We start from the raw sequence: 25,279 nt of genomic DNA, 5'->3' as shown, positions 1-25,279 counted from the left end.
TCAGTTGGAGTTGGTGTGCTCCATTTGATGCGGAGCTGCTATTGTGTTTGGTACGATACTTTTGTATTCATATAGGTATGACGAGGCCTAGTCCCGTCCTTTATACAGTGTACACTCTCTTAGAGGTCTGTAGACAGTTATGTGTAGTTAGATAGTATGTGTCCTTGTCGGCTTGCCCTGTCGTATTCCGTATATATATATGTGTCTTTTAGGTATGTTTTTCCGCGTATGTTATTCACATGAATCAGTAGTTTACTGCCAGACGTTTTGCATGACCTACACTTATTTTATGTTTATATCTTAGACGTATGCTTAGGGGTGTTCGATAGGTAGAACTACAGCACTCGTCACGCCCCATCGGTTTGGGTCATGACAAAAGTGGTATCAGAGCAGTTCCATCCTAGGGTTGTCTACAGACCGTGTCTAGTAGAGTCTTGTTTATGAGTATGTTGTGCACCACACTTATAAACATGAGGCTGCAGGACATATAGGATGTTATCCTCCCTTCTTATCTTAGATCGTGCGATATAAGGATTTATTCTTCTAACGATATGTTATGTTTTCAGCGATGCCCAAGAAGGCTACAACCGCCCAGAAGGGCAAGTCCATGGCTGATGAGACTACCAGTCGAGTGCCACGAGTTACCAAGGCTCGGGGACAGTCGCATAGTGAGACTCCCTCTCAGACTTCACATACCCTACCCTCTCCAGAGGAGATCTGAGTTCCACCAGCTCCAGCACCCGCTCCAGTACCTCCAGCTCCTCAGCCAGATGCACCGGGTCAGGAGATGAGAGATGCTATTCAGCTATTGACTCGATTAGTGGCCGCACAAGCTCGGCGCCAAGAGGTAGGTATTGGTCATGCAGATAGGGCCATTAGTGCGAGGGTTCGTGATTTAATTAATTTGGACCCTCCGATATTCAATGGAGCAGATCCGAACGAGGACCCTCAGGTATTTATCGATAGGATGCAGAGGACTGTGAGGGTAATGAAGGCCACTACAACTGAGTAAGTTGAGCTAGCTTCCTATAGACTTTGGGATGTTTCAATTAATTGGTACAAGTCTTGGGAGTTGTTTAGAGGTAAGGATGCCCTTCCAGTAGTATGGGAGGAGTATACAGACGCTTTCCTTTGTCATTATTTGCCACAAGAGCTTAGACGGGCAGAGTTGATAGGTTCTTGACCCTTCGGCAGGGTAATATGAGTTTTCGGGAGTACAACGTTCAGTTTGATTCTTTGGCTAGATATGCTCCCACTATTGTAGCTAAGATGGAGGATCGTGTTCACCGGTTCGTGATGGGGTTGAAGCCGCACCTGCTTAATGACAATATACTTCATCCAAGCATTGATATTCCTCGTATTCAGGCATACGCTCAGGGTGTAGAGGAGCATAAGCAAAGGCAGAGGGCCGATCGTGAGCATGATAGGGGCCAGAGTAAGAGAGCGAGATCTTCAGGTCCTTCTGGTGAGTTTTGAGGCAGTCAGAGACAGCAGTACCCGAGGTATCCAGCCCAGCCATCGGCTAGTGCACCCCCTGAGTTTTTTGGTAGGATATTTGATCGTTCCACCTATCCAGGGTCCATTCAGAGTTCCAGGGCCTTTAGTTCTTTGTATAGGGGTGAGTCAAATCAGATGAGGCCACCCTTGCCATGATGTGCTCAGTATGGTAAGCAGCATGCCGGGCAGTGCCTCCTGGGGTTGGGTGTTTGTTAAACTTGTGGTTATCCAGGCCACGTTATGAGAGATTGCCCGACGAGAGGTGGTGCATGTATAGTTCAGCCAGCGGGATCTGTAGCTGGTTCCTTATCATCAGTACGCCCCCTTGGGCAAGGTTCACAGGTACCAGCTGGTCGTGGTAGAGGCAGAAGTGGTGCATCTAGCTCGAGCGATCCTCAGAACTGCGTTTATGCATTAACGGGTCGACTGGATCAGGAGTCGTCACCTGATGTTGTTATAGGTATATTATCAGTCTCCTCATATGATGTATATGTATTGATTGATCCAAGTTCCACATTATCGTATGTCACTCCGTTGGTTGCTAGCAAGTTTGGGATATAACCTGAGTTGATTAAACCTTTTGAGGTGTCTACACCTGTTGGGGATCCAGTGATAGCTAGACAAGTATATAGAGATTGTATAGTAGTATCTTGTAGTCGTTCTACAGTAGCAGACCTGATTGAGAACAATAGTAAAAGAAATGTAATCAAAGCCACATTCGACCTGCTATCTAGAATGTGAAGGAGCTAGCAGAACACGTCTTCTGGCGAAAAAGAATATCCCATTCGCACAATGTACAAAACCAACCATCAGAGCACTCAGAATCACAAGCGCATGGTCTCCAGCAAGTCACATCATTTGGATGAGAAATTAGTTTTCTTTCTAAGCCTCTAATGTCATGATTCGAGCTGTCTCTCGTAGCAATTGCTTTTGTTACTGAGGACGATGCAAGATACATTGCAAGATCATGACTAAAATCAATTTAAAAGGGAATACATTAGAACAGATATATATATATATATATGATACACACCTAATACAAATTTAGAGAGCAAGCGATACAACAACATATACCCAGTATATTCCCCATAAGCGAGGCTTGGGGAGGGTAGTATGTACATAGTCCTTACCCCTACCTTGTGAAGGTAGAGAGGCTGTTTCCGAAACACCCTCGGCTCAATACAACAAAATCACAGCAGTTAAGAAAGGGAACTACGACAAACGAAATAGTAACAACAACCAGAAAAATAAAACGAAGCAAAAAGAACCTCATGTAAAAGAATATCGATCTTAAAATAAGGAACACAAGGATAACACTAGTACTACAGCTAGGGAAGGAAGTACAAGTATATATGGTAGAATTTGATGTTATAATGGGTATGGATTGGTTGGCTTCTTGTTATGCTAATGTTGATTGTAGATCAAAGATGGTTCGATTTCAGTTTCCAGGGGAGCCAGTTCTAGAGTGGAAAGGTAACACTGCATCCCCGAGAGGTAGGTTTATTTCCTATCTCAAGGCAAGGAAGTTGATCAGAAAGGGTTATATTTATCACTTAGTTCGGGTACAGGACGTGAAAGTAGAGTCACCGACCCTTCAATCTATCCTGGTGGTTAATGAGTTTCCCGATGAGCTTCCAGGCCTTCCGCCAGAGCGAGAGATTGAGTTTGCTATTGACACATTACCAGATACTCAGCCGATATCTATTCCTCCTTATAGAATGGCACCTGCAGATCTGAGAGAGTTGAAAGAACAACTGAGGGATTTGCTTGAAAAAGGCTTTATCAGACCCAGTACATCACCGTGGGGAGCACCTGTGTTATTTGTGAGAAAGAAAGATGGTTCCTTGCTGATGTGTATTGATTATAGACAGTTGAATAAGACGACGACCAAGAATAAGTACCCGAGGATTAATGATTTATTTGTTCAGTTGCAGGGTGCCAGGTGTTTCTCGAAGATAGACTTGAGGTCGGGGTACCATCGGGTAAGGGTTAGAGAGAAAGATATTCCGAAGACAACATCCAGGACCAGATACAGGCACTTTGAGTTTCGTGTTATGTCGTTCGATTTGACCAATGCCCCAACAATATTCATGGACTTGATGAATCGTGTGTTCAGACCTTTTCTATATGTGTTTGTGATTGTATTTATAGATGATATTTTGGTTTGTTCTCATTCAGAGGCAGAGCATGCAGATCAATTGTGTACTGTGCTCAGAGTTCTACAAGAAAGGAAGTTTTACACAAAATTCTCTAAATGTGAATTTTGGTTGAATCATGTAGCTTTCCTAGGACATATTATTCAGATGAGGGTATCCGTGTTGATACATAGAAGATTGAGGCAGTGAAGACTTGGCCTAGACCCACGACACCGACGGAGGCTCGTAGCTTCCTGGGTTTGGCAGGTTATTACAGGATTTTTTGTAGAGGGCTTTTCTTCTCTTTCAGCACCATTGACAAAGTTAACTCAAAAGGCAACTAAGTTTCAGTGGAATGATCTATGTGAGCGGAGTTTCCAGGCATTGAAGGACAAATTGACTTTTGCACTGATTTTGACACTCCTAGAGAGTATCGATGGTTATGCTATCTATTGTGATGCTTTAGGCATTGGATTGGGTTGTGTACTGATTCTACATGGTAAGGTTGTAGCTTATGCTTCTAGACAGCTAAAAAAGCACGAGAAGAATTACCCGACCCACGATTTAGAGTTATCCGCGATGATTCATGCACTAAAGAGTTGGAGGCACTATTTGTATTGTATTTATGTTAATATCTATACGAATCATAAGAGACTTCAGTATGTCTTCAAGCAAAAGGAATTTAATTTATGTCAGAGGCGACGGTTGGAGCTACTGAAAGACTATGATGTTGATATTTTATACCATCCAGGGAAGGCGAATGTAGTAGCCGACGCCCTCAACCGTAGATCTACGGGTAGCCTATTATATTTAGAGCCAGAGAAGAGTGAGATAGCCCGTGAGATTCATCGGCTATCTAATCTTGGAGTTTGATTACTAGATTCGGGTGATACCGGAGTTACTATTCAGGACACGACAACATCCTCTTTAGTAACTGAAGTGAAGGAACGCCAATATGAGGATCCTGTGCTAGTTCATTATAGCGATACAACCCCTCCAAAGGAGAAGACACCATTTGAGATTACAGTAGATGGAGTCCTCAGATATCGAGGTCGATTATGTGTTCCTAATGTGGCAGGGGGTTTGCGCCAGCAGGTTAGGGGAGAAGCACAGTATTATCGTTATTCTGTTCATCCACGAGCGACGAAAATGTATCATGATATTAGGAAAATATACTGGTGGGATGAAATGAAGAAGGATATAACAGAGTTTGTTGCTCAATGCCCTAATTGTCAGCAGGTTAAGATTGAGCATCAAAAACCCAGTGGATTATTGTAGGCTATGGAGATTCCAACTTGGAAATGGGAAGTAATTAATATGGATTTCATCATAGGCTTACCTCGTACCCAGCATAAGTTTGATTCTATATGGGTTGTTGTTGATAGACTTACAAAATCAGCCTATTGTTTGCCTATCAGGACTATGTATTCAGCAGAGGATTATGCAAGGCTTTACATTACGGAGATAATACGACTTCATGGTGTCCCTATATCTATTATCTCAGATAGAGGTGCTCAGTTTACAACTAATTTCTGGAGGTCCTTCCAAAAAGGATTGGGGACTCAAGTAAGTCTTAGTACAACATTTCATCCCCAAACGGACGGTCAGGCTGAGTGTACTATTCAGACACTAGAGGATATGCTACGGGCTTGTGTGATAGACTTCAGGGGTAGCTGGGATGATCATCTACCACTTATTGAGTTTGTATATAATAATAGATATCATTGCAGCATTCAGATGGCTCCATACGAAGCTCTTTACGGACGGAGGTGTAGGTCACCTATCGGATGGTTCGAGGTTGGGGAAACTAAGTTAGTAGGAACAGAGTTGGTACAATAGGCAGTTGAGAATATTAAGCTTATACGGGAAAGGTTATTAGTAGCTCAGATTCGTCAGAAGTCCTATGTAGATAATTGATGACGAGACTTGGAGTTTCAGGTAGATGACTGGGTATTCCTAAAGGTATCACCGATGAAAGGAGTTATGAGATTCGGTAAGAAAGGAAAGCTTAGCCCACGGTACATTGGACCGTATAAGATCATACGCAGAGCAGGCCAGGTAGCATACGAGTTAGACTTGCCTTCCAACTTGGAGTCAGTACATCCAGTTTTTCATATGTCTATGCTCCGTAAGTGTATCAGAGATCCTTCTAGAGTCATTCCAATTGACGATGTTCAGGTTACAAAGCAGCTATCATATGAGGAAGTTCCCATTGCTATACTAGATAGACAGGTTCAAAGATTGAGAACTAAAGACGTATCTTCGGTTAAAGTACTTTAAAGGAATAATAATGTGGAGGAGATGACTTAGGAATCTGAAGAAGACATGAGGTCTAGGTATCCTCACTTGTTTCCTCTTCCGGAGGAGGACCGGACTGAGACATCACAGCCTTTAGGTACGTATATGGTACTTGATTCTTATGTTAGTTATTGTCATTGGTCGTGTGAGACCATTGGTGTTATTGATGATTGTGGCACTGTGTGGCTTTGTATTGTTGGGTTTTTTGTCTGACAGGTTGGTAGTGGTACCATTACATAGGAGACTCTGCCGAAATTTCTATAGATCTCTGGGAGTTTAACATTCGAGGACGAATGTTTCTAAAGGAGGGAAGATTGTTACACCATGTGCGTCCCAAGGTGACGTATAATGAATATGAGACTTTGTAATCATGATTTAAATGAGTTTAAAGTCATAATACGACTATATATTATGTTAGGATAGAAAATATAAAGTTCGGGAAAAATCGGATTTAAGTTACGGAAAAATTGACTAAGGATTTACCTTGTAACAGAGCTTTTTGAGAAATAAATCTCGTGTGCAATATGAGATGTTTTTGGGACATATTATATACCAAATTGAAGGTCTTTGAATTTAGTTTTCAACTCACTTAACCGTTCAATCATACGACATCCAGATAGAAAAAATATAAGCGTCGGAAGATGGGGCAATGCGAGGGTGCCAAGCTAGCACCTCTTTGACTTTTCAAAAGTTTATATATTGGTTTTAGCTCATCTCTCTCTTCACTTTTGCATAGAGACCGACCAGAGAACACCATAAAAACCTATCCTTGAGCTCTCTAAAGGGTTTCAAAGAATACTAACATCCCGGTACGAAATCGAGAAGCGATAACATCAGAACGATCCCTACGACATAAGTATCATTATACTGCCTTTTCTTTGTAGTTCGGTTTTGCAAGGTACTTCATAGTTTAGAAACGTCTAATTTCTGTATTTAAGTTTTTAAATATCAAGGAAGGTTGATAAATTGGTTTCCTAATAGTTAGAATTCACAGGACGGTGATTGGAAGCCGTGAGTTCGATTTTTTCCCACTTTTAGTGGAATATTTTGTATTCCACTCGTGTTGGACTATTTTGATGCTGATTTATGGAGTTTGGAAGGATAAAAGGGCATGGAGAAATGCTGCATGTGGTAGGGTAGTAGGTTGGTCGCTCGTCGTTGCAGTTTCAGGCTAACTGACAACTTTTTGATTGGGTGTGTTATGGTATATTTGGGGGTTTTGTTGTATTGAAGGTCCCGAAGTGTAATTAGGTTGGTTTTTGAGTTTCTGATTGTATTCTGTTTGTATCTCGCCTATAGTAGGCTTGAGGGAGCATTAAAATCAGGGGAAATGCTGCCCGTTTTATTTTAGAATCGAGTTATCGTTTGAGATACGTAATATACTAGCGCCATCTAAGTCGTACATCTATTTCTTTGTTATAGGGTTGGCGCGCTAGTCATTATAAGCTTGTTGTGGAGTTGCATTGATGACTTGAGGTATGTTAAGGATATCGCTCCTTTCCTTTTAGTATGATCCATATGATATAACGAAACGAGCAAGCACGCAACTTTCACAAATGATTCCATTCTTAGAAGTACTAGGGTTGCCTATGTTCTGGATTCCCCATATGTCCTACTATCATATCTTCTGTTCATTGGTCTCAACATATTTCGAGATATCTTATTGACTTATTTCATTATGTATTGCATCCATTTATACATGTACATTGATCCATGACCAGATGGCATTATATACACATATAGTATATGTATATGGGGTATGGGGAAAGGTTATGGCATTATATATGCACCACCACCTAATCAGCTGGTATACGTTTATGATTTCGCCCACAGAGGTTGAGATGATATGATGGGATGCCCTCAGAGTCTTGATGATGTTATCTACGCATATACCTATGCATGACATGACATTTATACGCATATGCATGACATTATAAATGTTTCATGATTCACAGAGCTATTCAGACTTACAGGTTGAGTCCTTTTCTCCATGTTTCTTTCATATCTTTTATATACTGATTTTTATGCCTTACATACTCGGTACATTATTCATACTGATGGGCCTGCGTTTCATGCCGGCAGGTGCAGGTAGACAGGCTGACGGCCCCCCTTCTTAGGATCCTTGCTCAGCGAGAGTTGGTGTGCTCTATTTGATCCGGAGCTGCTATTGAGTTTGGTACGATACTTTTGTATACATATGGGTATGACGGGGCCCAGTCCCATCCTTTATACAGTGTAAACTCTGTTAGAGGTCTGTAGACAATCATGTGTAGTTAGATAGTATGTGTCCTTGTCGGCTCGCCCTACCGTATTCTGTATGTATATATGTATATATGTCTTTTGGGCATGTTTTTCCGCGTATGTTATTCACATGAATCAGTAGATTATTGCCAGACGTTATGCATGATCTACACTTATTTCATGTTTATTTTAGACGTATGCTTAGGGGTGTTCGATAGGTAGAACTCGGGCACTCGTCACGCCACATCGGTTTGGGTCGTGACAAGGCACTCCGCCCTTTCATTTCTTGGCTCACAATTGCTAATTCTTACAGGCATTTTCTTTTTGTTGGGGTTTAGAGAGCTTAACATCACTCTTTCGTGCTCATTTTATTCTTTTTATCCCTTTTGATTTCTCAATGCTTGGGATCATTACCTCTTTTCGAATCCATCAACCCTTCCACTTATTCACATTTTGCATTTTTTGTCTTTTCTTGCTTTCTCTTTTCATAGAGATCATTTCTTTTCTCTTTTTGTGCCTTATACCTTTTCAAATTTCTCATCTCTCCCCCAAATGTATGTTTTAAACCACTTGTTTCACAACAACGTTAAGGATAGTCCGGGTGCCAAGAGAGGGTCACGACAAAACGGGTAAAGGCTTATAACATGGTTATCAAATGAGAAAGGCTAGAGGCTCAAAGGGGTTGGATAGGGATAGCGACATTGATTGCAAATGGAAAGCTCAAACCGGCCAAGGAAAGCCTACAATCACTTCTCACACCAAGCAAAACTTAGGATTTCACTTTGAAGCACATTTGGGGCAAGTTCTAGACAATTCGCACGGACACTTGCACTAACAACAATTCATCTCACCCCTTACGCTACTAGATTGTAAAAGAGGATAGAGTCGAGAGCCTACAACGATCACATTCAAGTTTAAAGATCACTATGGTCCAATTAAACCACTCGATGATTACCAAAGTGACTAACTAGAGCTATTTCTTTCAAAAACCTTGTCTATAACCATAAGCACGTAGTTAAGTGTGTTGGTACCAATTGAAGCATGGTTGAATCTTTGAGCATGGCTTGATTAGGTCTTTTTATTCATTACTACTACTATTATTACCTAAACACAAAAACGGACTCATACCCTTAAGAATGTTGTCACGCCATCCATCATTGGGACGAGTCACCCGGTTCACACAGCAACTATCTTTGGAAAGAACCATGGCATTAAAAAAAAAGCAAAGTCTTATTATCTACTAACGCATAAAAAGAAGCTACTTAACAAAACAAGAACTAATATGGAAAAGATAAAGAAGCTAATAAGCAAAAACAAAGATAAAGAAGCTAATGAGCAAAAACTACTAAAGATAGAATGAATATACATACTAAGAGAGAGAGAGAAGATAGATAAATACAAATAAGAAGAGAAAAAGTATCATCAAATTATTACAGACCAAATGTATCAAAGTGTAGCATTGTGTCAAATAAACTCCACCCTCCCTCCTGAATAAAAAGAACCATTGTCCCCAATGCTTAGCAAATTAAGAGTAAAAGAGGAGAGGGTGAAGAAAACTCCCGAAGGATCCTTGGACATCTTAGTGTCCCCAGTAATGTCATCTCCCTCAGGATCAGCCAACTGAATCTCATCATCCTCAAATCTAGGCGTGGTTGGGTTGGCGAACATCTCACGTACAACCTTAGCAGTGTCAGCAGCAAGGTCTGGCTCGTTAGACTAGCCAGCTGGTGCTACCGGTGCAGATGGTGCTGAAGGATCTGGGGCAGACTGGTGCAGGTCATGCAACATATTAAAAGGAAGATCTCTAGCTGTATCATGTCTAGTCATCTCCCGTCGGAGCTTGTCCACTTATTTGTTGTTGACCTGAGACTTCCTCATCTTCTTTACTTCCTTTCCCAACTCTTCAATCACTAACTCGTGCTGTACCAAGGTACTCGTGATTGTATTCTAGTTATCCAAAATCTTCTTTAGTGTCTTGTTAATGTTAGAAAAAGCCTGTGGCGCCTGGGAAATGGACTCCATTGCAATAGTAATAGATAAGTCAGACAGCTTTGCAGTAGCTGTCTGCATCCAGTTGTTGAGACTCGCTAATGTCTGGGAGACTCGCAACGCAGATAGTAGGGCAATGGGCAGGGGCACTGGCCTTAGAGCTATGGCAGGAGCTGTGGTCGGGGCTGTGGATTATGGCAGAGGCATAGTTGCAGCACTGGAGGAAGGCTCGGCCGAGGTGGATAAAATATCATCTGCCCCAGAGGCTACCACTGCTAGCTCATCAGATTGGCCTGTGGTGGTAGGCGGCTGGACTTTCTTCTTTGGGTTGCTCGCATCCATTAGTGAATACCAATCAAAGGGCTTCTTCGGCTTCACCTTTGTGTCAAAATCTCTTGGCTCTACCTTTGCATCAGTGAGGTACTCTGTAATAGTGTTGGGATAAGGGTAGGCCGAGCTTCCCCAGAGAATACCACTGCTAGCTCATCAGATTGGCCTGTGGTGGTAGGCGGCTGGAATTTCTTCTTTGGGTTGCTCGCATCCATTAGTGAATACCAATAAAAGGGCTTCTTCGGCTTCACCTTTATGTCAAAATCTCTTGGCTCTACCTTTGCATCAGTGAGGTACTCTATAATAGTGTTGGGATAAGGGTAGGCCGAGCTATCCTGCCGTGATATCAATGAAATATTGGCTGACATCATGGCACCCACATTGATCAGGTACCCGGCCATGATGGAAGCTACAAGAACTAACCGAGGATTGGGGAGGTGAGTCTCATTCTGGCATGGATCCAGTTTACTGTAGATAAAGGTTTGCCACCCCTTCGCCTCAAAACTCAGAGTGCTTCGGTGGATGGGAACCCCAGCGACAATCTATGATGGTGGTGGCCCTGGTGGTGCTAGAATCTCAGCTAGCCAAGGATGGAATTCCTCCTTCAGTGCACACTTCTCCAAATACTCTTTCGGCTCAACATCCTCGAAGCCCAAGTGTGCGTTTAGCGTATGCTGATCAAACCTCACCTTGAGGTTGCGTACTTTGGTCACCTTCATCCCTTTCTTTATATGAGCCACATTGGCATAAAATTCACAGACGAGGTATTCTTTGGCATCCTTAACCCTCTGGGTGAACCACATCCACCCCTTCCGTGCCCTGAACTGTCTCAATATAGCTGGGTTGTACTTCTCCAAATCCTTCAACAAAAATTGTCGCTCAAGAGTTAGCGACCTCACTGGTCACCACATACGAAAACTGGTGAAGGCGGCTAGGCTGACAAAGCGATCCTCCCAAACCTCTTTCTTCTTTGATCTTTCAAGCCCTGTAGCCATAGAATCTCCCCCTCTACCATCATCGGGCCTATCATGTGTAACATGCTCCTTAGGGACTGGTGTAGCCGATGGCTTAGAAGCCTGACTAGCACTCTCCGATCCCTCGGAAGTGCTGTGAAATAAAGACGGCTCGTCCCTGAGCTGGTGTCTCCTATGCGGCCTCGACTGTGTGGCCTGTTTCTCCTCCTAAACAGAGGCTGAATTACACTCTGACACTTCCCTAGATGGGATATATGAGCTAGCCCTCTGCCGGTTGTTGCTTACTTTCTAATCGTCTTTGGCTGGCCAAGGGGTAAGGCACTTTTGCCTCGACCCCGAGAAGATTCACCTCTCCCTTTTGAAGTGTCGCCTCATCCTCTTGATCGAACCATTGTCCGTATCCAGCAAAGGAGATTGTTAGTTGCAATTTGATGTTCAAACACATACAACAGACATATAAGTATAGGAGAAACCATAGGACACAAGGGGGTTGTACAATTGAGTCATGCCTGCAGGAAAAGGGATGTGCAGACCGCACAATTTTACTTGCGGTCGCAAATGGGGACTTGCGGTCTGCATATTTCTATTGTGCTGCCGCAGAAGGGAAGTGTGGTCCGCACAATTTGACTTGCGGCTGCACCTCTGAGTCCCAAAAATGTTAACTCACTGATGACAGAGAATAGGCCAATCTGCGGCTGCAAGGGGAAATCTGTGGTCCTTACAATTTGACTTGCGACCGCAAGTTACTTCCTCACTGATTTGCCAAAAATCCAAATCTGCGAACCGCACAATTTCATGTGCGACCGCAGATTTCAAAAAAATTACGAGCAGACAATATTTTTAACTTAGATTTTTCAATTCTTTGCACAAATAGACATGGAAACATTGTAAAAATATGAAATTTCATGAACCCAACCCCACTATAGCATGTATCATGGTTACCCAGTCTAGATCTACCGCATATGGACACATAATTGAACTCTAATAACAAATGGCCTAAAAGGAACTAAAAACAAATCTACAAATTAAACTAATACAAAAAGTTAACATGAAATTGAAGCATACCAGATAGAGTGAGTGCAATTAGTGACTAATCGAGGTGGTTGTGTGTGTGGATAGTTAAAATCTCCAAGAAAAATTAACAGAGCAAAAGTGTTTTGTTCAAAGAGGGAAAAGTGTCAAATGAAGCCTACATTTCTATTTATACCAACTTTTTGAGAAGGGGAAGAAGGGCGAGTGCGACCACATATTTTCATGTGCGGTCCACACTCTTTCACCTGGGGCCTCAACTCAGAACTCCATCTGCGTCCGCACATTTTTAGGTGCGGCCACTGATTTCTTGTGCGGTCGGAGACTGACCTCCTCACTGACAAGCTTAAACTTCAGAGAGTTGGTATTTTTGACATTTTAAATGTGCAGTCCACAAGAGAAATGTGCGGTCGTAATGATCTTCTTCTATGGCACATAGAAATGTGTGGTTCGCACAATTTTTCGAATACTTAGCCATGTTTTCTACCACCATTCTTGTAAGTCACACTCATCCTTGTAGCCCACTTCAAATCAAGTTAGAACACAAATAACACCTAACTACAAAAGAAAAAGGAAAAGAATATAGGTACCCTCCCAAGAAGTGCTTGATTTAAGTCGCAGCACGACGAAGAATACCCTCAAGTGAAATGAATGACTTCCACATCGTGGATATCTCCAATCTTTCCCAAGTAGTGATTCACCCGGTGACCATTGACTCAGAATACTTCACTGTTTCTGTTCTTCAAGTCTAATGCACCAAAAGGTGTCACACCCACAACTTCAAAAGGGCCACTCTATTTAGATTTTAGCTTCCCGGGAAATATCCTCAACCTTGAGTTAAACAACAATACAAGATCACCACCTTGAACTCTTTGTTCCAAATGTATTTGTCATGAAGATATTTCATCTTTTCTTTGTACAAGGACGAACTTGCATAAGCATGGTACCGGAACTCATCCAATTCATTCAAGTGTGCAACCTCAAGTTAGCGCTACATCCCAATCAAGAATCAACTTCTTTAGAGCCCACATGGCCTTGTGCTCTAGTTCCACCTGAAGATGACAAGCTTTTCCAAATACCAACCCGTATGGCAGAATTCCGACAGGTGTTTTGTAAGCCGTCTGATAAGCCCATATTGCATCATCAAGCTTCTTGGACTAATCCGTCCGATAAGCATTCACCATTTTGGACAAGATAATCTTTATCTCCTGGTGGGAAACTTTCACTTGCCCACTAGCTTGTGGGTGATAGGGAGTCGTGACTTTGTGAGTAGCACCTTACTTGCTAAGTAAAGTGTCAAAAGCCTTGTTGCGAAAATGTGATCCCCCATCGATTATAATTGCACGAGGAGTACCAAACCTTATGAAAATATTCATCTTCTAGAAAGCCACTACACTTCTCCCCTCATTATTGGGTAAAGCAACGACCTCACCCTATTTGGACACATAATCCACCGCGACCAAGATGTAGGTGTTTCCACAAGAACTCACAAAAGGGCCGATGAAGTCAATACCCCACACATAAAAAATATCAATCTCCAAGATGGTTGTGAGAGGTATTTCATTTTTCTTTGAGATTCCACCGGCCTGTTGACATTCATCACATCTCTTCACTAACTTACTAGCACATTTGTAAAGAGTAGGCCAATAGAAACCACAACCAAGCACTTTGGCCGCTGTTCTTGATCCACCATGATGGAAACCATATGGCTAAGAATAGCAAGCCTCAAGAATTTCACCTTACTCTTCTTCCAGTACACATCTTCTAGTCACCCCATCCGTACAAATCCGAAAAAGGTATGGTTCATCGCAATAATAATATTGATAATCCCGTTTGAGCTTCTTCCTTTGGCTTGAAGAGAACTCATGAAGGATGATTCCACACACAAGGAAATTTGCTAAATCCGCGAATCATGGCACCTCTTTCATTGAAATAGCTAAGAGTTGCTCACTGGGGAAGGAGTCATTGATTTCAAGGCCATCATGCAGCCTCCCCTCCTCCTCCAAACGAGATAAGTGGTCCGCCACTTGGTTTTCACTACCTTTTCTATCTTGATCAAACTCTTGCAACAAGAGAAGCCATCTCATCAGCCGAGCTTTGGTGTCCTTTTTGATCATAAGATAACAAAGCACCGTATGATCCGCACGGACAATGACTTTTGCAACCATCAAGTACGGGCGAAACTTCTCAATTGCAAACACAATAGCAAGGAGCTCTTTCTCCATAACGGTATAGTTGACTTGGGCACTATTCATGATCTTACTAGCATAGTAGACCGGATGACAAATCTTGTTCATGCGTTGCCACAAAACAGCCCCAACTGCTACGTCACTTGCATCATACATGATTTTAAAAGGCACACTCCAATTTGGAGCGGTGATGATGGGAGCATTTGTCAACTTGAGCTTCAAAAATTCAAAAGCTCTCATGCAATCATCATTAAAGTTGAACTTAGCATCCTTCTCAAGAAGCTTGCATAACGGGTTCACCACCTTAGAGAAATCTTTGATGAAGTGCCGGTAAAAACCCACGTGGCCTAAGAAACTCTGCACACCCTTCACCGAAGTTGGAGGTGGAAGTTTGGAAATCACCTCAATATTTACCTTGTCAACTTCAATTTCATTCATTGAGATTTTGTGGCCAAGGACAATGCCTTCATCGACCATGAAATGGCATTTCTCTTAATTGAGCACCAAATTGGTTTCTTCACATCTAGCCAACACTTTGTCCAAGTTTGCAAGACAATCATAAAGGAATCTCCAACCACCAAGAAGTTATCCATGAAAACTTTAAGGTAGTTCTCCACCATATCCGTGAAAATAGCCATCATACACTTTTGAAAAGTCACCGGTGCATTGCACCAACCAAATGACATCCGCTTGAAAGCGAAAGTACCATAGGGACATGTAAAGGTTGTATTCTCTTGATCCTCCGAAGCAATGAGAATTTGATTGTAGCCCGAGTACCTATCAAGAAAGCAATAGAAAGCACGGTTGGCCAATCTATTGAGCATTTGATCTAAGAAAGTGGAAAGTGATCCTTCCTTGTGACTATGTTGAGCTTGCGATTGTCCATACACACCCTCCAACCAGTTACCTTTCTTGTAGGAATCCATTCATTCTTGTCATTGGTGAACACCGTCATGCCCCCCTTTTTGGGACACATTGAACCGAAGAGGTCCACGAACTATCAGAGATGGGGTAGACAACCCAGGCATCCAACCACTTGATAATCTCGTTTTTGACAACTTCTTGCATAGCCTCATTGAGTATCCTTTGATGTTCAATGGATTGTTTGGCGCAATCCTCCAACTTGATCTTATGTATGCAAAAGGCAGGGTTTATCCCCCGAATATCCGCCAAGGTTCACCCAATAGCCTTCTTCCTCTTTTGTAGCACCTCCAATCTGGAATCTACATGCACGTTAGTCAAACAAGAGGAAAGAATAACCGGTAAAGTAGAAAAAGGACCAAGAAATTCATACCGAAGATGGGGAGGCAATGGCTTCAACTCCAAGGTAGGAGGCTCTTCAATAGAAGGCTGTGTAGGATAAGTTGTTCTATTTTCAAGATCCAAGGACAATTTCCGTGGTTCATAGTTATACAACCCCATTCCTTGCAAAGAGTTAACATATTCCATGAAGCCATCCATCTCGTCATCATCAAAGTTGAGCAAGACGGCCTCCAACATATCACCAAAATTGATTGTAGCAGTTGTTTCATGAACAATAACATCGGTAACCAAGTCCACAAAAGGACACACCTCATTGCTATTTTGTTGCCGCATGGACTTACATACATGGAATGCCACTATTTCATCACCAATCCAAAAGGTAAGTTCTCAGGATTCAACATCACAAAGAGCATTCCCTGTAGCAAGAAAAGGTCTCCCAAGAATAATCGACACTTCATAATCAACCTCACAATCTAGAATGACAAAATTTGCCGGGAGAATGAATTTATCAACATGTACCAAAATATCTTCAATCACACCCAAGATCTTTTCATAGTACAGTCGGCCATTTGCAGTCTCAAAGAGATGGGTCTTGGTTTCCTAATTCCCAAGGTCTTGAAAACCTGATAGGGCATCAAATTGATACTTGCCCCAAGATCAAAAAGAGTTTTAGCAAACTTGGCACTTCCGATTGTACATGGGTCATGAAAGCACCAGGATATTTCAACTTAGGATCCATTGAATGCACAATTGCACTTACTTGATGAGTGACTTTGATGGTTTCAAAATTCATTGACCGCTTCTTTGTCAAAAGATCCTTCATAAACTTTGCATAACTAGGCATTTGTTCCAAGGATTCAACTAATAGAATATTGATTGAGAGACTTTTTATCATTTGAATGAACTTCTTGAATTAATTCTCACCATTTTGCTTGGAAAGTCTTTGAGGGTATGGAGGTGGAGGCTTAGCATTTTGCATTACCGGCTCCGATATGTCAATAATCTGTTCCCTAGATGAGTTAACCTCCTCTTGAGTCTCTTCTACACGATCGTCAATATCAATCCGAGCTTCATCATTAGGTTGCACCACATTATTAGGGATCTCTTCTTCTTACATCATTCGATCATCATTAACAAATTGCCTTTGACTTGAGGTTGGTGCATTCCCGCCTCTTCCACTTCTTGTGATAATTGCCATGGCATGCCCCGTGTTGTTTCCACCCTTTGGGATTACCACCGTGTCACTTGGTAGTGCCCCCTTAGGGTGAGAATTTAGAGCTTGAGAGATATGCCCCATTTGAACTTCTAGGTTGCGGATTGATATGTTGTGTGAGGCAAGTCGGGTATCTGAATCGACATTCTTTTCCATCATTTGCTTGAACATATTTTCAATAACGCCCCATCTCATTGTTTGAAGAACTTGGACCATGGGAAGGATAAGGAGGCAGGTTGCTCGATTGTTGGTACATCGGGGGCCTTTGAAAACCCGACCCCTGGTTGCCTTGGTTGTTGCTCCATCCTCCTGGATAGTTACCCCCACCAGATTTCCTTTGTTATTTCCACTCCAATTTCCTTGATTGTTGTTGTTATGCTAATTCCCTTGATTGTTGTTTCCGCTGCAATTTTCTTGATTGTTAGAACTCCAATTGCCTTGATTGTTTTGAGGTCGCCATTGTTGTTTGTTTGGGCCTTGAAAGTTTTTTCTTTTCCCTTGAAAAGTGTTCACATATTGCACTTCCTCTTCTTGTTCATTATCGGAATCATCTTGCTCAAAGCCACTATCTTCTTGTACATAGTTCTCCACTCGAGTTTGCACTTGTGGACCTTTTGCCTTTCTCTTGTTCGCCATCATGTTCACTCCTTCCGCAATATTGACTTGCTTGGGAGCTTGCACTTGACTAAGTTGAGCCTTTGCTAGTTGATTCATGGTAGTAGTCAATTTGGCAATGGCTTGCCCATGATCATGTAATTCTTTGTGAAGGTGGATCATATTCGGATCACCATGTGGAACATTGGCCCAGGATAGCCAAACTGATGGTGTTTCCGCCATCTCATTGAAAATCTCACACGCCTCCGCATAAGGCATAGTCATGAAGTTCCCACCAGCTAATTTATTTACTACACATTGGTTGGTTGTGTTAATCCCACGATAGAAGGTTTGTTAAATCATATTTTCCGTCATATCATTGTTGGGACATTCCTTGACCATAGTTTTATATCGCTCCCATATCTCGTGAAGTGGTTCGTTCAGCTCTTGCTTGAATGCCAAAATCTCGTCTCGAAGTGTAGCCTTTTGTCCGAGAGAGAAAAACTTAGCAATGAATTTTTCCGCCAACTCATCCCAAGTGTGAATGGAATGGTTCGGTAATCGTTCCAACCAATCTAAAGCTTTCCCCCATAGAGATAAGGGAAAAAGCCATTGCCTGAATGCATCCTCAGAGACATTCGTTTGCTTGATCCCCCAACAAGTATCCACAAATACCTTTAAATGTTTATAAGCATTTTGAGTTGGAGCACCGGTGAAGAAAACCCGCTGCTCAAGATAAGTGAGCATCAAATTATTGATTTGGAAGTTGCGCGCCATAATACGAGGAGGGACTATTAACCAGCATATCCTTCTTTAGGTAATACCCGGTGTGGAGCCGCTCGTGGTGGAGTTTGGGGTGGAGCAGGGACATTGTCATGAGGCACTCGACCTCTTCTATTGGCTTGAGGTTCAAGAGGTACCTCATAAACTTGCTCATCCTCGCCGTCCACATCCCCCAAAGGCACATTTTCGAGATCATTGTTTGCCGCCATGGTTGTACCTAAAATTTTTCGAACAAGTTAGTAACACGGAAGGAAAAGAAGAAATTCCAATACCAAACCAAATATATAGCTAACACCATTTTAACTCCTCGACAACAGAGCTAAAAATTGATCCACGTCCAATCCACACTCAATAGTGAGTGGAAACGGTCTTTGGAAGAATAGTACCCAACAAGAGTCAGGTCAATTTCCACATGGAGTTACAATAGGTGTTAGGAGTATACACTTGACGAAGGCGAATGGACTAACTAAATTTGCACTTTCACAAAAGGTTTTGATTTTACTTGTACTTTTACTCTAACAATTGTAAGCTACGAAAAGAAACTAGAAACAAATGATTGTTTTAGTTTTTTTCCAATCAGTTAAAAAGCCTAGGGATGTGACCATGACCTAGGTGTTCGCCTAATGGGTTAAATACGTTAATACTTGTTTTGTTGGTTGGGGTGTATTATAGCTCTCAACTCTACGTTACCCACTCAATACCTCTCGGTCAAAGAGTAATTTTGCCCAATTTAACTTTCTCAAGTTCAAATGGGTATCAAACAAAATAGTTGATATGAGCTCAATTTCCGGTTCTATCTCTAGTTTGAACCCTTTAATTAGACCAATCAAACTCTTAATTAGACCAATTCCTTGTTAGCCAAGTTATCCTAGACTAGGTCCCTCTTTCTCAAGTAGAGACTAACTCAAAAAGGCATGAATCAATATTTGCAACCATTAGTTTTAAAATTGAAGCACAAACTAAGATAAATAATCAACACCCAATCATAAACAAGCATTAAATTAAATACCCATAAGGTTAACACACTAGGGTTGGGTCACAACCCTAGTAAAAATCTAACTACTCATAATGGAGATTGAAGAAAATAAAGAAGAAATGCTAATTAAACCCATAATATAAGATTAAAATGAAAAAAATATTATATTTAAACATTAAAATGGTCACAAACTTCCTAAAATGGAAAAATGTAACGGCTACAAAAACTCAAACTTCGGCACTTGACTTAAAAATGTGAAACTCGTCTATTTGTGATGGCCAAAAATCCGCCGACAAAAATGCCCCTCATGAGGTTATGCGGCCACACAATTCCATGTGCGGTCCACAAATTTCTTTAGTTGGCAGGAGCTTGGATTTTACGGCCGCATATTTTTGGAATGCAGCTGCGAAGCATTTTCTGCGGCCATACAATTCTTGTGCGGTCCGCATTTCAGCAAAGCTCTAGGTCTTGGTCTTTTGCACACTCTCTAAACATTGAAATTTTTGTCAATGCAAACTTTGTTCTGCGGCCGCACAATTCATGTGCGGTACGCACATTGGCCAAAGTCCTGCATGGTTCTTTCACTTGGTCTGTGGCCGCCAATGGAATTCTCGGATCGCAAAAATCCTTCTGCAGACCGCACTTCTTTGATTTTGCGCTCTTTATTGCCTTGTGATTAAGCTCACTCCTTTTTGAGTCAGATTTCATCATGGGAGACCAATCTTCCAACATTCCTGCAATTTGAACACTTTCATTAGTTTGGGAACATAAATCAATGCTTTAGGACTAAAACGAAAGCAAAAAGGTGCTAATAAGTAGTCAAAATCCACACTTATAAGGGTGTTTGGTGTATTTGGCTTTTGTGAGAGATGATAGTGTTGATACACCTATTGTTGAGTTGGTTCCAGTAGTAAGAGATTTTCCGGATGTGTTTCCTGTAGACTTGTCGGGCATGCCACCTAATAGAGATATTCATTTTGGTATTGATTTGGTGTCGTACTCTCAACCCATATATATTCCACCACGTCGCATGGAACCAGTGGAGTTGAAGGAATTGAAGGACATGTTACATGAATTTCTTGATAAGGGAATCATGAGGCCTATTGTGTCACCTTGGGATGCACCAGTGCTATTTGTGAAGAAGAAAGATAGTTCTATAAGGATGTGCATTGACTAGAGGCAGTTGAACTACGTTACTTTCAAGAACAAGTACCCACTACCGTGTATTGATGATTTACTCGATCAGCTTCAGGGAGCTCGGGTATTCTTGAAGATGGACTTGAGATCGGGGTGCCATCAATTAAAGATCAGGGCTTCAGATATTCCTATGGCGACTGTCAGGACCCGTTATGGCCACTATGAGTTCTTGGTTATGTATTTTAGGCTAACCAATGCCCAAACAACTTTTATGCACTTGATGAACAACGTGTTTCAACCTTATTTTGATTCCTTCATCATTGTGTTTATTGATGATATATTGGTGTATTCTCACAGTCGGGAGGAGCATGGGCAGCACTTGAGGATCGTGCTCCTGACTTTGAGGGAGAAGAATTTATATGCAAATTCTCCAAGTGCAAATTTTGGTTAGACTCGGTGGCATTCTTGGGCCATGTGGTGTCTAGTAAGGAATTAAGGTGGATCTGAAGAATATTGAGGCAGTTCAGAGTTGGCCTAGACCGCTACTACTATTGAGATCTAGAGTTTCCTTGGGTTGGCTGGGTATTACCACTGTTTTATGGGGGGTTTTCATCTATAGCAACCCTATTGACTAGATTGACGCAGAAGGGTGCCTCATTCAAGCGGTATGATGAGTGTGAGGAGATCTATGAGAAGCTCAACACTGCCTTGACTACAGCTCCAGTTCTGGTTTTGCCTTCGGGATCGGGTTCTTATACAGTCTATTATGATGCTTCATGGGTCGACATTGGGTGTGGGTTGATCATGATAGCAGGGTGATTGCTCATGCCTCTCACTTGAATCCCCGTGAGAAGAATTACCCAATACACGATTTAGAGTTAGCAGCCATTGTTCACGCACTCAAGATTTGGAGGCATTATCTTTACGACGTGTCTTGCAAGGCGTTCATAGATCACATAAGTCTCCAACACTTATTCAAGCAGAAGGATCTGAACATGAGGCAACATAGGTGGTTAGAGCTACTAAAGGACTATGATATCACCATTCTTGATCATCCGGAAAAGGCCAATGTGGGGGCAGACGCTTTGAGTAGGAAGGCTGAGAGCATAGAGAGTCTTGATTTTTTTCCAGTTGGGGAGAGACCATTAGCTTTCGATGTTCAGGCTTTGGCCAATAGGTTCGTGAGGTTAGATATTTTGGAGCCTAGCATGGTTCATGCTTGTGTTGTATCACGATCGTCCTTAATTGACGCATCAAGGTGCATCGGTATGATGATCTCCACTTACTTTTCTTAAGGGACACGGTGATGCTAATGAGGTTACTACTGGAGATGATGGGGTATTAAGGCTTCAGGACAGGATCTGTGTTACGAATGTGGATGGGTTATGAGAGTTGATTCTTGAGTAGGCCCATAGTTTGCGGTATTCCATTTATTCGGGTGTTGCGAAGGTGTAGCGTGACTTGAGGTAGCCCTATTTGTGGCGGAAGATGAAGAAGGATATTCTTGAGTATGTTGCTTGGTGTTTGAACTGTCAGCACCTGAAGTACGAGCATCAGAGATTGGGTGGTTTGCTTCAAAGGCTTGATATACCATATTGGAAGTGGGAGCATATCATATGGATTTTGTAGTTGGACTTCCACGGACTTTGAGGAGATTTGATGCAGTTTGGGTCATTATGGACAGACTGACCAAGTCTGCACACTTCATTCCAGTCATGACTACCTACTTCTCAGAGCAGCTGGCTCGAATTTATCTTCGTGAGATTGTTCGCCTTTATGGTGTGTCCATGGCTATTATCTCGGATTGAGGTACTTAATTTACATCACATTTTTGGAGAGCGGTGCAGCATGAGTTAGGCACATAGGTCGAGCTTAGTACAACATTTTATCCCCAGATGGACGGGCAGTCCGAGCGCACTATTCAGATCTTGGAGGACATGTTACGAGTATGTGCCATTAATTTCGAGGGATTATGGGATCAGTTTCTACCTTTAGCGGAGTTTGCCTACAATACCATCTATTAGTTGAGTGTTCAGATGGCTCTGTATGAGGTCTTATATGGGAGGCGAAGCCATTTTTTGATGTGTTGGTTTGAGCCTGGGGAGGCTAGGTTGTTGGGCACTGATTTGGTCCGTTATGCTTTAGAGAAGGTGAAATTGATCTAGAAGCGACTTCGTACAACACAGTCCAGGCAGAAGAGTTATGCTGATAGGAAGGCTCATGATATGGCATATATGGTGGGTGAGAAGGTTCTACTTAGAGCTTCTGTCATGACCCAAATCGATGAGCCGCGAGGTGTGCCCGAGTCCTACCTGTCGAACACCCTTAAGCATGCGACTAAGATATAAACATGAATAACATTTGCTGAATTGTGAGAACATGCGTGAGGAAAACCTGTCCAAAAGATATATATACATATACGTGTGAAATATGTAGGGCGAGTTGACAAGGCTGTTATAGACAACTATATATCCAAAACTGGAAGCCGATAAGGCCACATACTACCCAACTATACATGACTGTCTACAGACCTCTAACAGAATATACAATTGTACAAGGACGTGACTGGGCCCCGTCATACCCATATATGTAAACAAACATATCGTACCAAAATCCAAAGCAGCTTCGGATGAAATGGAGCACACCAACTCTCGCTGATCAAGGATCCTAAGAAGGGGGACCGTCTGCTTGTCTACCTGCACCTGCGGGCATGAAACGCTAGCCCCAGGAAATAGGGCGTCGGTACGAATAATGTACTGAGTATGTAAGGCATGAAAATTAGTACATAAAAGACATATATGAAACATGGAATAAAGAATTCCGCCTGTAGGTCTAAATAACTTTATAAAATCTTGAAATATTTATAATGTCATGCACGTGTGTATAAATCTCGTGTCATGCATAGGTATAGATGTACATAACATCATCAAGCCTCTGAGGGCATCCCATCATATCATCTCGGCCACTGTGGGTAAAATCATCAACGTGTACCAACTGATCAGGTGGTGGTGCGTATATAACGCCGTAACCTTTTCCCATATCCCATATACATATAAGTAGATATATATACGCGTATATAACGCCATCTGCTCATGGGTCAATGTACATTTATAAATGAATGAAATGCATAAAAATATGTTAATAAGATCAATATACCATTCGGATAAGCTTTATCAGCTACGTATTTTTCGGAGACCCATGAACAGAAGATATAATAATATGTCATGGGGAATCAAGAACATAGACACTCCTAGTAGTTCTATGAATAGAGTCATTTATGAAAGCTGTGTGTTTGCTCATTTTGTTTATATCATTTGGATCATGCCAAAAAGAAAGAAGGAATAGCCTTAACATACCTGAACCGATTCTCTTGACACTCCTTCTAACACACGACAATCGCAACAAAATGCGTGATGGCAAGATCGGAGTAGGAAAAAATCCGTATGATATTCTTGAGAAAGATTGCATCGTACTCCCTTAAAATTGCAAAAGCTCACGTTGATAAGATGCTAAGAAATTTCATATGAATTATTCTGAAGCTCCATCGTTACATTAGAGAACAAACCATCACCCCTTAATGAAGTAAGAATCTTTTTTTATAATTGTGGGTTTGTGTGTAAGGATTATTTGCCACAAATCCCCCTAACATGCCACCTAGCCATAATGTCCAAGAGTCACCCTTTGATATTTTGTCTTAACTCATCTTGCTGCCACGTTTTTGGGGGGGATTAAAACCTATCCAAGTATTATAATTAATTATCTAATCTACCCCCAAATATCATTAATTATCCAATTTTTCATATAATTAAGAATTATCTCAAATTACTTAAAATACTACTCACTTTTAACACACTTTATGTACCCTACTATCATGGTCATGTGGTACCCTGTATGGCACTAGTCCATAAATATGGGGTATTATAGCTCGGACCGTATCTTATTCCAAATTGACAACCTTCCATGAAACTCATTTTCTTTGATTCATTTACCCTTTAACCTTCACGACACTTTACTTATCGCTTGTTATAAATAGCATAAATGCTTAAAACCTCAAGATAATATCATCCCCGAGTCTACGTCGATTAACTTACGAGGAAACTTTTACGTTCGAAATGCGGGATATAACATTCTTCCCCCCCTTAGAAACATTCGTCCCCAAATATTTAACTCCCCGGGATCTATATAAATCCTGGCAGAGTCGCCTTTGTAACAGTACTAGTGTCAACCCTCCCTATAGGATACTCAATAATTCAATGCCACATTGGACCACAATCATAAATAACGATAATGGCCTCATACGACCAATGATGATAACTACCACAAGAGTCCATACACGTACCTTAAGGCTGTGATATCTCAATTGGATCCTGCTCTGGAAGAGGAAATAAGTGAGGATATCTAGACTTCATGTCTTCTTTGGCTTCCCAAGTCATTTCTTCCACATTTTTGTTTCTCCAAAGTACTTTCACCGAAGCTACGTCTTTAGACCTCAATCTTCGAACCTGTCTATCTAGTATAGCAATGGGAGTTTCATCATATGATAATTGTTCTGTGGCCTGAACATTGTCAACAGACACAACTCTGGAAGGATCCCCGATATATTTACGAAGCATAGACACATGAAAGACTGG

Source organism: Nicotiana attenuata, unplaced genomic scaffold (assembly GCF_001879085.1).
Source record: "Nicotiana attenuata strain UT unplaced genomic scaffold, NIATTr2, whole genome shotgun sequence".
Classification (NCBI taxonomy): Eukaryota; Viridiplantae; Streptophyta; class Magnoliopsida; order Solanales; family Solanaceae; genus Nicotiana; species Nicotiana attenuata.
The sequence above is the reverse complement of the archived record's forward strand: the minus strand, read 5'-3'. Positions refer to the sequence as shown.